A 12,584-nucleotide genomic window follows, 5' to 3' on the forward strand; every position below is an offset into this window, starting at 1 on the left:
TATTTATTCTTAAATTTTTAAAAAGGTATTAGAGATTTTAACATAATTATGCAATCTCCTCTACCCTTTTCTCTAAAACTCCCACTTGCTCTCTTTCAAATTCATGGTTTCAAATTCATGGCTACTTTTTCTTTGCATATAATACATCTATAAATTCATGGCTAGAACTTGTTCCATCTGTATAATGTTGCTTGTATGGTTTAAGGATTGTCCATTTGGTATTGGATAACCAATTGTTGTGCATTTTGTGGAAAAGACTATTTCTCCCACTCTCACTGTTCCTTATTTGTCTTTAATTCTTTATCTAGGATGGGTCTGCTAAAAATATTTCCCTTTTATGTCAGCACATCTATTGATGTTGTCCATTTTCAGGTCATATTTAAGGAATCATGTTTGGATAGCTTCTGAAATTCCCAGGATACAGTCTCCTAGCAAACTCCCCTTTGCTCTGTTGTTTACAATCTTTCTGCCCCTCTTCTGTAATGATGCTTGAGACGTTGGTGGAGGATGTGTGCTCTATATGTATCACTGTGACTGGGATCCACAGCTCTGTATTTTGATTGGTTGTGGTTTTCTGTAATGGTCTCTGTTTGTTTTAAAGAGAAGTTTCCTTGATGAGGATTGAGAACTACACTTTTCTTTGTGTATAAGAGCAAATATTGAGAATGTAGGCAGAGATTAATCTGGCTTAGTATAGTGGCAGTTATAAATACTCCTCTGAGATCCACAGTTTCACTAGGACTGGAAGGAACTTTTAACCTCCCAATGTAAGAATAAAGATGTTATGGCAAAAATAACATGGAGCTATAATGTTGTCTTGAATTAATTAAAAGAAATGTTAGAGCTAAATATGAAAAAGAACTCATTTTAAGAAACAAATTTTGTTATATTTGTTGAAAAAACTTCTTATTTTTATGTCATGTATATGAAAGAAAATATTTTGGCATATTTGAATGGATTATAAACCTTTCTTTAAAGAGAGGCTTTAAAAAAAAAAAAGATAAGAGAAAATTCTAAATACCAAGCCTAAGGCAAAGAGCGTAGAATTATTGTTTATCAGCTTTATATAATTGATGATTTTCTTCTCAAAGATGTATTATATATTCTTGATTTATAAAATTCATGTGTGCTAGCCAGAAGCATTTTAAATTTCCCCAACACCACAATTACATACGCCAGATCTTTTTTGCTAGGAGAATTTTCAGTGTAATTGATTTTACAAAGTCTTCCCCCATCCACAATTTCTTGCTAATTAGGCACTTTAGGCACGAGTGACTAATGGATAAGCCCTTTAAGTGGCTTAAGGATAACTTGGCCATGCTTGATGACTACTGAAAATGTAGAATGTGTATGTACTCCAACAAAAGGAAGTAGAATGGAAACAAAGAAGGAATAAGAAGTTACTAAGCTGAGTATTTAGCATTTGCTTAAAGGAAGTTTTTTTTTTTTCGCTCAAGTTTACACATTTTTTTTTTTTTTTTTTTTTTGCTGTCTGTGATTATACAGCTGCACAGATGTAATAAGGAGCTTTTGCTGCCAGCTGTGACTTAACACCAGGATCTTTCTAAGTTTTTGGAATCCTGAGGTGGTATTTTCTGTCATCCATGGATATAACTTTAATTCTCATAAAGTTCATCCTTTCTACTTTCACTTTCTGTAAAAATTCCTGAGAGATGAAGATTGACTAACTATTGTAGCAAAGAAGAAATACTATCAACATTCAGGCCGTTGAACAAGTTTTGAACAATGAAAGATAATATAAGAAAACCCAATGATCTCATGGGTAGTCATTCTAAGGGTTTCTCAAAATATACATGTCAAAGGAATAATGAATAACTTATGTCAGTTAGGATATATGAAACCAAACATAATGAGAGGTAGGATTTTACTTTAAATCACTTGGACACGAGAAAACTTACATGGTATGGCAGGGAGGAGAAAAGAGTTATTGACTCTGAGATGCAAATTAATAGTGTTAGTTATATGCGGTTGCCCATATTCAATGTGTTTTATATAAATATTAATGATAAAAATGAATTGCCATCTCAAAATAAGTAATGACATCAATTATTATAATATATAATAAACATATACAGATTTATGCAGTTGCATGGTAAATATATAATCAATTTAATGCAACTGAAAAATGACTGTATAGATTTACAAGTTGTAAATTATATATAATGGGTTAAATTACGTATAAATACCATGTATGTGTATTTTGTGTGTATGTGACTCTGTGTATGATTACATCTTGTAAATGATACTTTTACTAATGTTTTCCTATAATCTTTTACCAAGTAAACTGAAGTAGAATTGTTAGGACATGAATAGCGATACTCCAAGAAGTAATTGTCTCAATTCTTCAGGAAAGTAAATCTTCCATTTCACAAAATTCTGATAGATGCTCAGGTGTCATGATGTTTTAATTCTTTTGGCCTGTTCTGTAGATGATATAATTTATTATCTTGAAAAGGAATAGCCTTAGCGTTAGAGTCTTTTGGACTCCCAGGAATATTTTGCTGAGTTCATGTGTTTATAGCTCAAGGAAACTTTATACTATGACAAATGTCCAAGAACCTTCCTCAACTTGTCAAGCTGGGTTATTTAAGGCCCACCTAGCACAATAATCCAACTTCTAAATCTGCCCTGAAATGGAGAAGGGCAATAGAGAACAAGGCTGTATTCAGCACACCTTGAAAGGTTAACAGAAGCTAATAAATACTCACTTATTACAATAGAGATACTATGAGGAGTCTGAAAAGACAATAGAAAGAACAACAATAGAATGGCTGAAAGCAAGTTTCCTTAAGTAGTAAACAAAACTAAAGCATAAACAACAAAGGGAAAAAACAAAATGAGTCCTGATTTGATAATTCAATTGGATCCCAAGTATAAACCCAGTTAAAGATAACAGGTGACTGGAATTGGATAGGTACCAGGAATACTGTAGAGTGTCTCATGCATGCTCTAGGGCTTCTTTTTTCTTTCTTTTTTTTAAGTTTGCCATCGCCAAAGTACAGGTTCCCACACTCCAACTGTGCTTTCTTCTGTAAAGAAAACTGAACCAAGTGTCTTACTCTTGTCCTGAAATGGTCTAACCTCCTTTATCAACTCCAGAATTATTTACATTTCAAAAGAGAAATATAAAGCCTCACATTTTAGAGGAAATAGGAATGAATTTTTAGTTGCAAAAGTTCATACATCAGTTCCAAAATGTGTAGCTGTTGTCATTGTAACACCAGAGCTCCATGCTCTTCAAATTATGATATGCAAAGATCTCAAATACATTTGGCCTTAGCTAATGGTTCAAGCCTTGTGGCATGGTTATTGCAAAAAGTAAATGCTATGTGATCTTGGCTTGAATTGTCCACTTGAAACAACCTAGTATCACCTTGAAAGAAATCCCAGTGAGAAGTTGAGATTGTCCATATTCATTAGATTCTGAGCATGGTCTGTGGAGGGTTATTTTACTAGGCTAATTCATGTAGGAATGTCAAACACACTCTGTGTGAAATATTACTAGTCAGGGAACCTGAACTGAATAAAACTGAAGAAACTGAACTGGGCATAAGCAAACAAGAGCACATGCACGCATTCATACTTTATACTCTTCGCTCTAGATGAGAGATGCTGAATTGTTTGAAGTTCCTGCCTTGACTTACCAACAATAATGGACTCTAATCTGGGGCTGTAAATATAAGCAAAACCCGTTGTCCCCAAGTTGTTTCTTTGCTTTTGTTTTTTTGGTCGTGGCATTTTATAGTAGCAGTAGAAATAAAAAACAGAACACTCTATAAAGCTTTTATAGAAACCATTTGACTAGAAATGCAAGAAAAAAATTATCACAAATTAATTACAATATTCACTTTATGTGGGGACCAATACATAGCCAATTTATTGTAAGATTATTTGAAATTATAAAGTAGTTGGTGATGAAGCAAAGTCTTCCCTCAAAAGAAAATATATTAATCACCTGTCATACATACAAAAACAACAGATTTTTTTTTAAATTTTTAAAAAGCCAAAATGGAAACCAAAGTCAGCTGAAGGGTGATTAGATCAGTCAATAGCTCCTTTACATTCCTCCAGGACACAGCATACTCAAACATTGTCATAATATATATACGATAGTTATTCTCACATCTGTACACTACAATTTAGAAATAAAAAACAGTAGATATTGGTTCCGCTATATAAACTACTGTAGAAATTTAATAGATATAGTTAGTTTTGAATCAAAACAAAAGTTCTAGTGAAATAAGATTCAAATCAGTATGAAATGAGCACCTTGGAATCCCTAGTTTTTGCGAATTAGGTCAGTATGATAAGTTATCAGGCTAGCTCAAGCGTAACAGGAATACTTTAATGGTTAAAGAGGAAAAACCTACACTATAAGAATGGAAGTTTCAGCTGGGTGGTGGTGGCACACGCCTTTAATCCCAGCACTTGGGAGGCAGAGGCAGGTGGATATCTGTGAGTTCGAGACCAACTTAGTCTACAAGAGCTAGTTGCAGGACAGGCTCCAAAGCCACAGAGAAACCCTGTCTTGAAAAACCAAAAAAAAAAAAATAAATAAATAAAATAAATGGAAGTTTCAAAATCCAATAGGTCTGGCAGGCACCACGGAGAGAGAGAGAGCATGCATCTGCATCCCCAGGTTTTTCTACCTGGGCTCTAGGTGGCCACACCCTAACTAAATGTGATTGGTTGAAACTATCAGTTGATAGTTTCCTCATCATCTCCCCCTTTTGTCTAAACAAGATCGATCCAAACCCAATACAACTATATACAATAGGAATAGATACCAAATAAAAAATTACAAACAGTAAACATTATTAAGCAAGGAACACATGACAAAAGTTTTACTAAACATCAGGAAGGCTCCGAGCATTGGACCCCTAGCTCATACAATGACTATGCGACACTGGTTTCTTAACTTTTTGTTCTAGAGCATGTCAAACAATACTTCCAGGGATGGGGCAAGCTCATATGCTGCTAGGAAAGAGGGACGAAACAGTATTTCCAGATGAACAGAGGTGACCGTGACTAATGCAACAATCCTAGCAGAGAAGGAAAACCAAGTCTTGAGATTCCCCTTTGTAACTGCCCACAGATATGAATGGCCGGCATGGGCATGCTTTGCTGATCCAAGATGTACATACTTTGGGCTACTTGAACTAAATGAAAACAGTTGAACCACAGTACATGAATATTTTTTCTATCCCAAAGATATAAGTTATACATGGTGTATGGAACATAGCAGTGGATCTTTGCTGGCCAGTTTCCTTGGGACTCACAGGAGTGAAAGAAGGAGCTGTAACTTTTCATGATATGTTATACAGAAAAGTAGATCAGTAGGGTAGTTGAAACCAGGAAGGAGCATGGTTTCTGGATTGGGGTTTCTAAGGCATGTCATTTGATAAGTACATGAGATAGTCAACAGAAGGTGTAATGGATAATCATCTTCATAGACATCTCTTTAGAGAATAGTTTATTCCCTTTCCTTGTACACATGTCTTGCTGCATATTTATCACTATAGTCTTTTTGTCTTTGTTTTCTGCTTATAATGGTAAATGTTCACATGCAAGATCAAATACTTTGTATAATTTGTTTTCTATAATGTTATCTCAATTGTATCTAATAAGAATTAATTTTATAAAACTGTCTTCCAGGAAAAGTGCATAACTGAGCTTGATTCTAGGTGTGTTTAATTCTTTCTTTGCTAACCCCAAGTATTATCTTACTTATAATGGTTATGAAATGGTTAGGCAAGGCTAACCTCACAGGAGCATTTATGATAGACATACCAAAGTGTCCAAAGAAAAGAGTATATTCTTGTTGGTATAGTTGGGTGTAGTTATAATCTCAGTTCTGGGAGACTGAGGCAGGAGTATTGCCCAGGTTTTAAAGCCAACCTGAGCTACATAAAAAATAACTATCTATTCCAGGCTACATAGCAAAATCTTGCCATATATGTATATTAATGAATATATATATTCACACATATATATGAATCCATATATAAAATATACATACCACAGATTATATATAATTTTATATTTCATATTTATATACAAATTTTAGATATATGATATATAATAATGTGATATGAGTACATATTATATACAGTATATTATATTCTGTATATTACATAATATATATGTGTTGTGTAGGAGGTCCTTCTGTTTATGTCTTGCTTTCATTTGTTAATCAATAAAAAAATGCTTTGGGCCTGATAGGGCAGAACTTAGGTAGGCTGAGAAGACAGAACTGAATGCTGGGAAGAAAGGCAGGGTGAGAGCTGCTATGGAGCCGCCAGGTCAGACATTCTGAATCTTTCCCCATAAGCCACAACCTCATGGTGATACACAGATTAATGGAAATGGGTTAAATCAAGGTGTGAGAGTTAGCCAATAAGAGGCTAGAGCTAATGGGCCAAGCAGTAATTTAATTAATGCAATTTCTGTATGGTTATTTCGGAAGCTAAGCTAGCTGGGTGGCCGGAAAGAACAAAGGGGCCCTCCTTGTAACAATATGTGTTATTAATATGGTACATATAATTGTTCTACCTATTTCAAAATACTGCAATTTTATATTTGCTTCCACACTGAATGTTAACCACATTTTTCACATATATAATTTTCTGATGTGTAATTTTTTTCAGGAACTCTGATAAAATTCCATCTGCTCATAAAGTCTTACCTTCTTCTGAATTTTGTTTTATTCAATGACTTTCACGTTTCTGAACTTCTTTGATTTCTCATGATTCCTAAGAATTCTTAGTCTTCTCTATGAGCCGGAAAGTCTACAACCACTCTCAGGACTGTATCTGAAATCCCCACAGTTTCACCAGTACACTCCTTCTACCTTGCTTTCAAACTCTCATTTGTACAGTACTCTTACAGTGGAAAATACAGAGCTTCCTAGGTACAAGCATGGGGGTAACATGTTCACTCTCATGAAGACATTTCCTACTTATTATTCAAAGACAGGTCCTCATAGGAGGGTTCTGTTATTGATGCCATGTCTCTGAATAATCATTGAAAGCTTTCAAGTTATTATAATATTCTATGGATTGAACATTTAACATGCAAAATATGCCAGGTTGCAAATATGATTAGCACAAAAATAATAAATGCAATAGAAAGAGAAGTGATTAAAGCATAAGGAATTTTTCTTTTTGTTCTTGCTGTCCTGAGCATACATCCTGTTTCAGGTCACAAAGATCCACACTAACAAATGTGAAAGCAAATCTCATTCCACTTCAATGGCAGAAGCTGTCTGCTCTCCAATGACATATTTTCATTCTAAATTGAGTGAAACTGTAGAAGCCTTCTACTGAAATAAGCAAATAGGCCAACAATTGAAGGGTTTCTCTGGCAAATATTTAGAGCAGTGAATGATTTAATAAGGCTTCTACTTGGACTTTTTTGCAGTTCTATGAGTAAGCTTCCTTGCCAGAGTGAACATGCTTTACTCAGGAGCATGGTGACATGTGCTAAAAGCAAGGTTGCTGAATATAAAATAGCATGTTTACAGTACCTCTCAAACTCTTCACATCCCCAGGCAACACGGAATGGAATTTCCAGTGAAAAACATTATTTGAACAAATCCTACTTGAGATTTGATCAATTTAATTGTGAGTATATTGTGCAGCCGTAGATTCTGCTTTTCATGCTGAAATGTCAACACTGAGCACTTTGTGAGACCGTAGAAACACTGATTTCTCACACCATTTTATTTTTCAGGTTTAAGAGAAAAAAAAATTCAATGTTGCTGAACTATCTTCCAATTAGGTGAATTTTACTGGATCAGGAGGATTAATCAATGTGTTATTGAACATGAAAATTGTGTTTTACACTGTCAAAGACTATGTTTCTTTATTTCTACAGCGCCATGCACTCTCCAGAAAGAGGCAGTTCATGTGGAGCTGTGTGCACTCTGTCAAGGTGAACAATGCCAGCACCTACATGCCAGCATTGACAAGTTACTCTCGTCACTAGTGATCTTCTTTCTTTTAATGGAACTTTGAACATTTGAACAACTCTAGGAACTAGTGTTGACAAAGATGACTATCCTAAGTAGAAAACATTTTATTTCAAGTTGGCTTAATCAAGGCAAGGTATGAGCTCTTTTTAAAGTGGTTGGGACTTCTTAGTGCAGAAGGTTTGGAGTCAGATTCTTTCACACAGTGACCTCCCTTGAGGAAGTGAGGAAATGCATGAAAATGTGGAATAGTGAATGCAGTTATGAAAACCAATTATTTTTTGCTGATGAGTATTGTTCTTTCTCCAGTAAAACAAAATGTTGCATACAACAGGTTTTTCATTATCATTAGATTTTCAACTATGTACAAATTTTCAACTATGAGTAATGTGACTTTCAGCATATCACATGGTCCCTGATTTAATCTTTCCCTCTGCAATTCAATTTTGCAAGATCCCTAATTCATTGGATTTTAATACAACCAAAGAATGAAGAAATCAAGAAGGGAAAACACACTAAAGAGTGAAAAATGACTGTCCCTGGGACTTTGTTCCATCAAAATCAATTAGGATCAGTTTTACCTATGGTTTTTCCATATTCATGGTGGGAAGGGCAGTTTATCTGCAAGAGTTTATCTGATAGTACTCATTAAAAATAGGCTTATAGGCTTTCTAGTAAAGAAAATGTATTCTTTCTTAATTGGTAGTTCTTCAGATGCTATCAATTTCAAAAACAATGGCAGAACAGAAATAGAAGAACATTTCCATAAGTTGGCTCCACTTGTTGAAATGATTTTAAACATAAATGTGTTCTGTTGTGTGGTTGACATATGCTCTGCTGTGATAAGAATGTGGCATATAATCCTTCTCACCTGGAAAATGTTACGCCATACCTTATCAAACTATATATGTGGTTACTGGTCTCTAGTCTGGGCTCTAAAGCACAGTCTAACTCTCTTATCTGTAGTACAAATGTTCGATGGATGGAGAAAAGCAAGAGTAGCTCAACCTCTATGAATAATGTGCCTTTCTTATTGAATTATGAGACAGCCTAGTTAAACATGAACACGTGAGAAATCAAAGAAACTCCATGAAAATAGCTGTATGATATATGTACATATATTTCTTATGTATGCATATATATATATAAATATTTCATATATATATGAAATCACCAGAACAAGCACATCTATGGAGATGGAAGGTCAATATTAATTGTTGAATATTATGTTTAAGGTACAGATTAATGAATAATATTAGTTTCTCCACAGGGTAATAAAGAGGTTCTGGATATTAGAATGATGAAAAATGTGCTAATAATCACTGATTTATGTAACTCTGTACTTCAAAACAATATATTACATCTCAACAACAACAAAAGCCAGTAAAATATTTGGTCTACTGGAAATATAATCTAATTTGAATGGCAATTGTTAGATAATCAAAATAATGATGATGACTTCAAACAGTTAGGAATATGCTACTATGGAGACAATAGCCTTCCCAGAAGTTTTAGTAGAATTTTTATATAAGCAATCACATGATTCAATTTTTACTACATTGGTATGTATAAGTTGGAGTCTTAGACTGATTATTTACATAAACAATTATGTAAATGTCAACATTGACTTGTGTGTTTGCTTTTACGAATTACTTTGGTGCAGAAAAGAACTCAGTGAAGCTTGACTAAGTTTCTGAATCCGCTCTAAGATTACATATTTTTGTGAAAGTTTGTATAGCAAATAAAATTTACTAGATCACAAAGGCAGGCATAATTAAGGGAAACCCATGTGTTTTAGTTGTCTGAAGCAGAACAGTGATGAATAGTTCATTGCCAGTTGTAACTCAGAATTCCAAGATGAAGCCCACATGAAAAATTCACGTCCTAGTGCAGATCAAGTGTGTCGTGTTTGATGATTCATTTTCCCCAAAATTTTACTTTATAAATTCATGCTATTTTGCTTAATCTTTCCTTCATCATTTTTTGTCTCTCACCCTTTGAACTAGTCTTACTCTTTTCATTTAATTCAAGTGTTTACTATTTGATGAATAACAAGCATTATCAAGCAATTGATAGTAATATATATATATATATATATATATTTACATTTGATCACATTTATTTGGAAGGTGTCTGCATGTGCCATAGCATTTGTATGGGACTCTGACAGCGACTGTCTTCTTTCACTCTCTGAGTCTCAAGCATCTAGCCGAGTTAGTTTGTCGGGCTTGACAGCAAGTGCTTTTACCTGCTGATCTATCTTGCTGGTCCCCAAACTATTCTTAAAATGAATTTTAAAAAACATCAGATGTCATGTATGCTGTTCCGTGCAACTAAAGAACAAAATCCTGGTATCTTATAGCAATGTTTTTAGACATATGGTGTGGGACATCTTTCTTTTTGTGTGTTGCTATTTTTGGTTAATGAATAAAGAAAACTGCCTTGGCCTGTTAATAGGGCCTGTTGATAGGTAGGTGGAGGGGGAAAGTGGACTGAATTCTGGGAGGAAGAAGGATGGACTCAGGGCACTCCATGAAGCGACTGCTGGAGACAGATGTGCTGTACCTTTGCTGGTAGGCCATGACCTTGTGGTGATGCGCAGATTAATAGAAATGGTTTAAATTAAGATGTAAGAATTAGCCAATAAGAAGCTAGAGCTAATTAGCCAAACAGTGATTTAATTAGTACAGTTTCTGTGTGGTTATTTCCTAGCCAGGCGACCGGGACAAACAAGCCGGCCCTCCTTGCAACAAACATAGAGTGGGGAAGTCACAATAAAGAACTACTGTCATGGGAAAGGAAGGTTTTTCAATAATTAGCTTGAAAAAAAATTGAACAGTACCAGACATTGTTCTGAATATCTGTTAAAGAATGATTCTAGAACTGGGAAAACTTTTATTGCATGCAGTGTGATATCTGTTCCAAGAAATCAAGTATGAGAGATGGGTTTTATAGAGAGAAAAAATTTGAAGAAAAAAAGAGACAATACTGAGTAGCAGATTTCGCTTTTCAAAGTTATTGTTTCTTTAAGACAAAGAATTGTAAAGATAATACTTTTAAAAATAACTGGTTAACCTTGGGAGCTCAGTCCATTGCTCCAATGTGGGTCTCTGTCTCCATCTCCATCCATCGCCAGAAGGAGGGAGAACATGAGCAAGGAAGTCAAGACTGCAAGGGGGGCACCCACCCACTGAGACAGTGGGGCTGATCTATTGGGAACTCACCAAAGCCAGCTGTACTGGGACTGAAAAAGCATGGGATAAAACAGGACTCTCTGAATATGGTAGACAATGAGGGCTGCTGAGAAACGAAGGACAATGGCACTGGGTTTTGATCCTACTGCATGTACTGGCTTTGTGGGAGCCTAGCCTGTTTGGATGTTCACCTTCCTAGACCTGGATAGAGGGGGGAGGACCTTGGACTTCCCTCAGGGCAGGGAACCCTGACTGCTCTTTGGATGGGAGAGGGAGGGGGAAGGGGGTTCGCATAGGGAGTGGGGGGAAGGGGGAGGGGGGAAAAGGGAGGCGGGGAGGAAGCAGAAATTTTTAATAAAAAAAGAAAATATATACTAAAATAAAAAAATAACTGGTTAATTAACACAGATTTGCCTCCTATTATTTCTTACATAAGCACATTTAAGCAAAGCTATCCCTGTCAGGCTAAAAACTACTGGCATCATCTGGAGATTGAGCTGTTGTCTTTCTAATTCCAATTTTCACCCAAGCTTGTGCTTCAGTCCTTGAATATACAAAATGATGACATGCTGTTCCTATTGCATGTTGTAACTTGATGATACACCAAGGAAAAAACCCAAGAGTTGTTAGAAAAGGGATACACTCTATTTCTCACATCCCTTTCTCTCTCTCTTTTATTCTTCTTCCTACCATTGGTAAGAAGTTTACCTAGGAATCTTTCTCCTTGCTGAGGGGGACATAGGGGAATATACATCAGGGACACAAAGAAGAAAGAATTAAACTTCTCTTGGGACTTTCAAGTATTTAGAAAGAGCCAGACAAATGTTAAGAACGATTTGAATGTTTTTGGTGTGTTCTTCAGGTGAACACATGGATACATAGCACTAAGACCAAACAAAGAAGAGAAGAAAAAGAATGAATGCTTTCAGTAAAGAAATTTGTCATTGTTTTCCCCAATAGCCAGTGAAATGAAGATTTTAATCAGGAGAAAAAAACTCAAAAAGGTATGATATAGAAATACATCTTCAGGATGATGCTCAGTCATCCTTAGAGAAGCTTCCTCCTGCAGTAAATGGGAGCCATAGACGATAGTTAATGCCAAAGAAAACAGTGTCTTCTAGATACAACATGGATGATTCATATATGTATTCACAGAGATAGTGGCAGCATGCAAGGGGCTTCATAGGTCGAAGGCAGATGTTGTCCTGGCACTGAGAGAGGAAGCTGACATAAGTTCCCATCCCTAACAAAGAAGTTATCTCTAGTTGACAACTACCCACAAGGGAAAAATTAGTTTTCTCCAATGGAGTCTTACTTGATATATAATGTAAACCACATTAAGGGCAGGCCCCATATTCCCATCAGATAGTCACTATACCTAAACTCAAAGGTATCTTTTT

This window comes from Microtus ochrogaster, linkage group LG1 (assembly GCF_000317375.1).
Source record: "Microtus ochrogaster isolate Prairie Vole_2 linkage group LG1, MicOch1.0, whole genome shotgun sequence".
Classification (NCBI taxonomy): Eukaryota; Metazoa; Chordata; class Mammalia; order Rodentia; family Cricetidae; genus Microtus; species Microtus ochrogaster.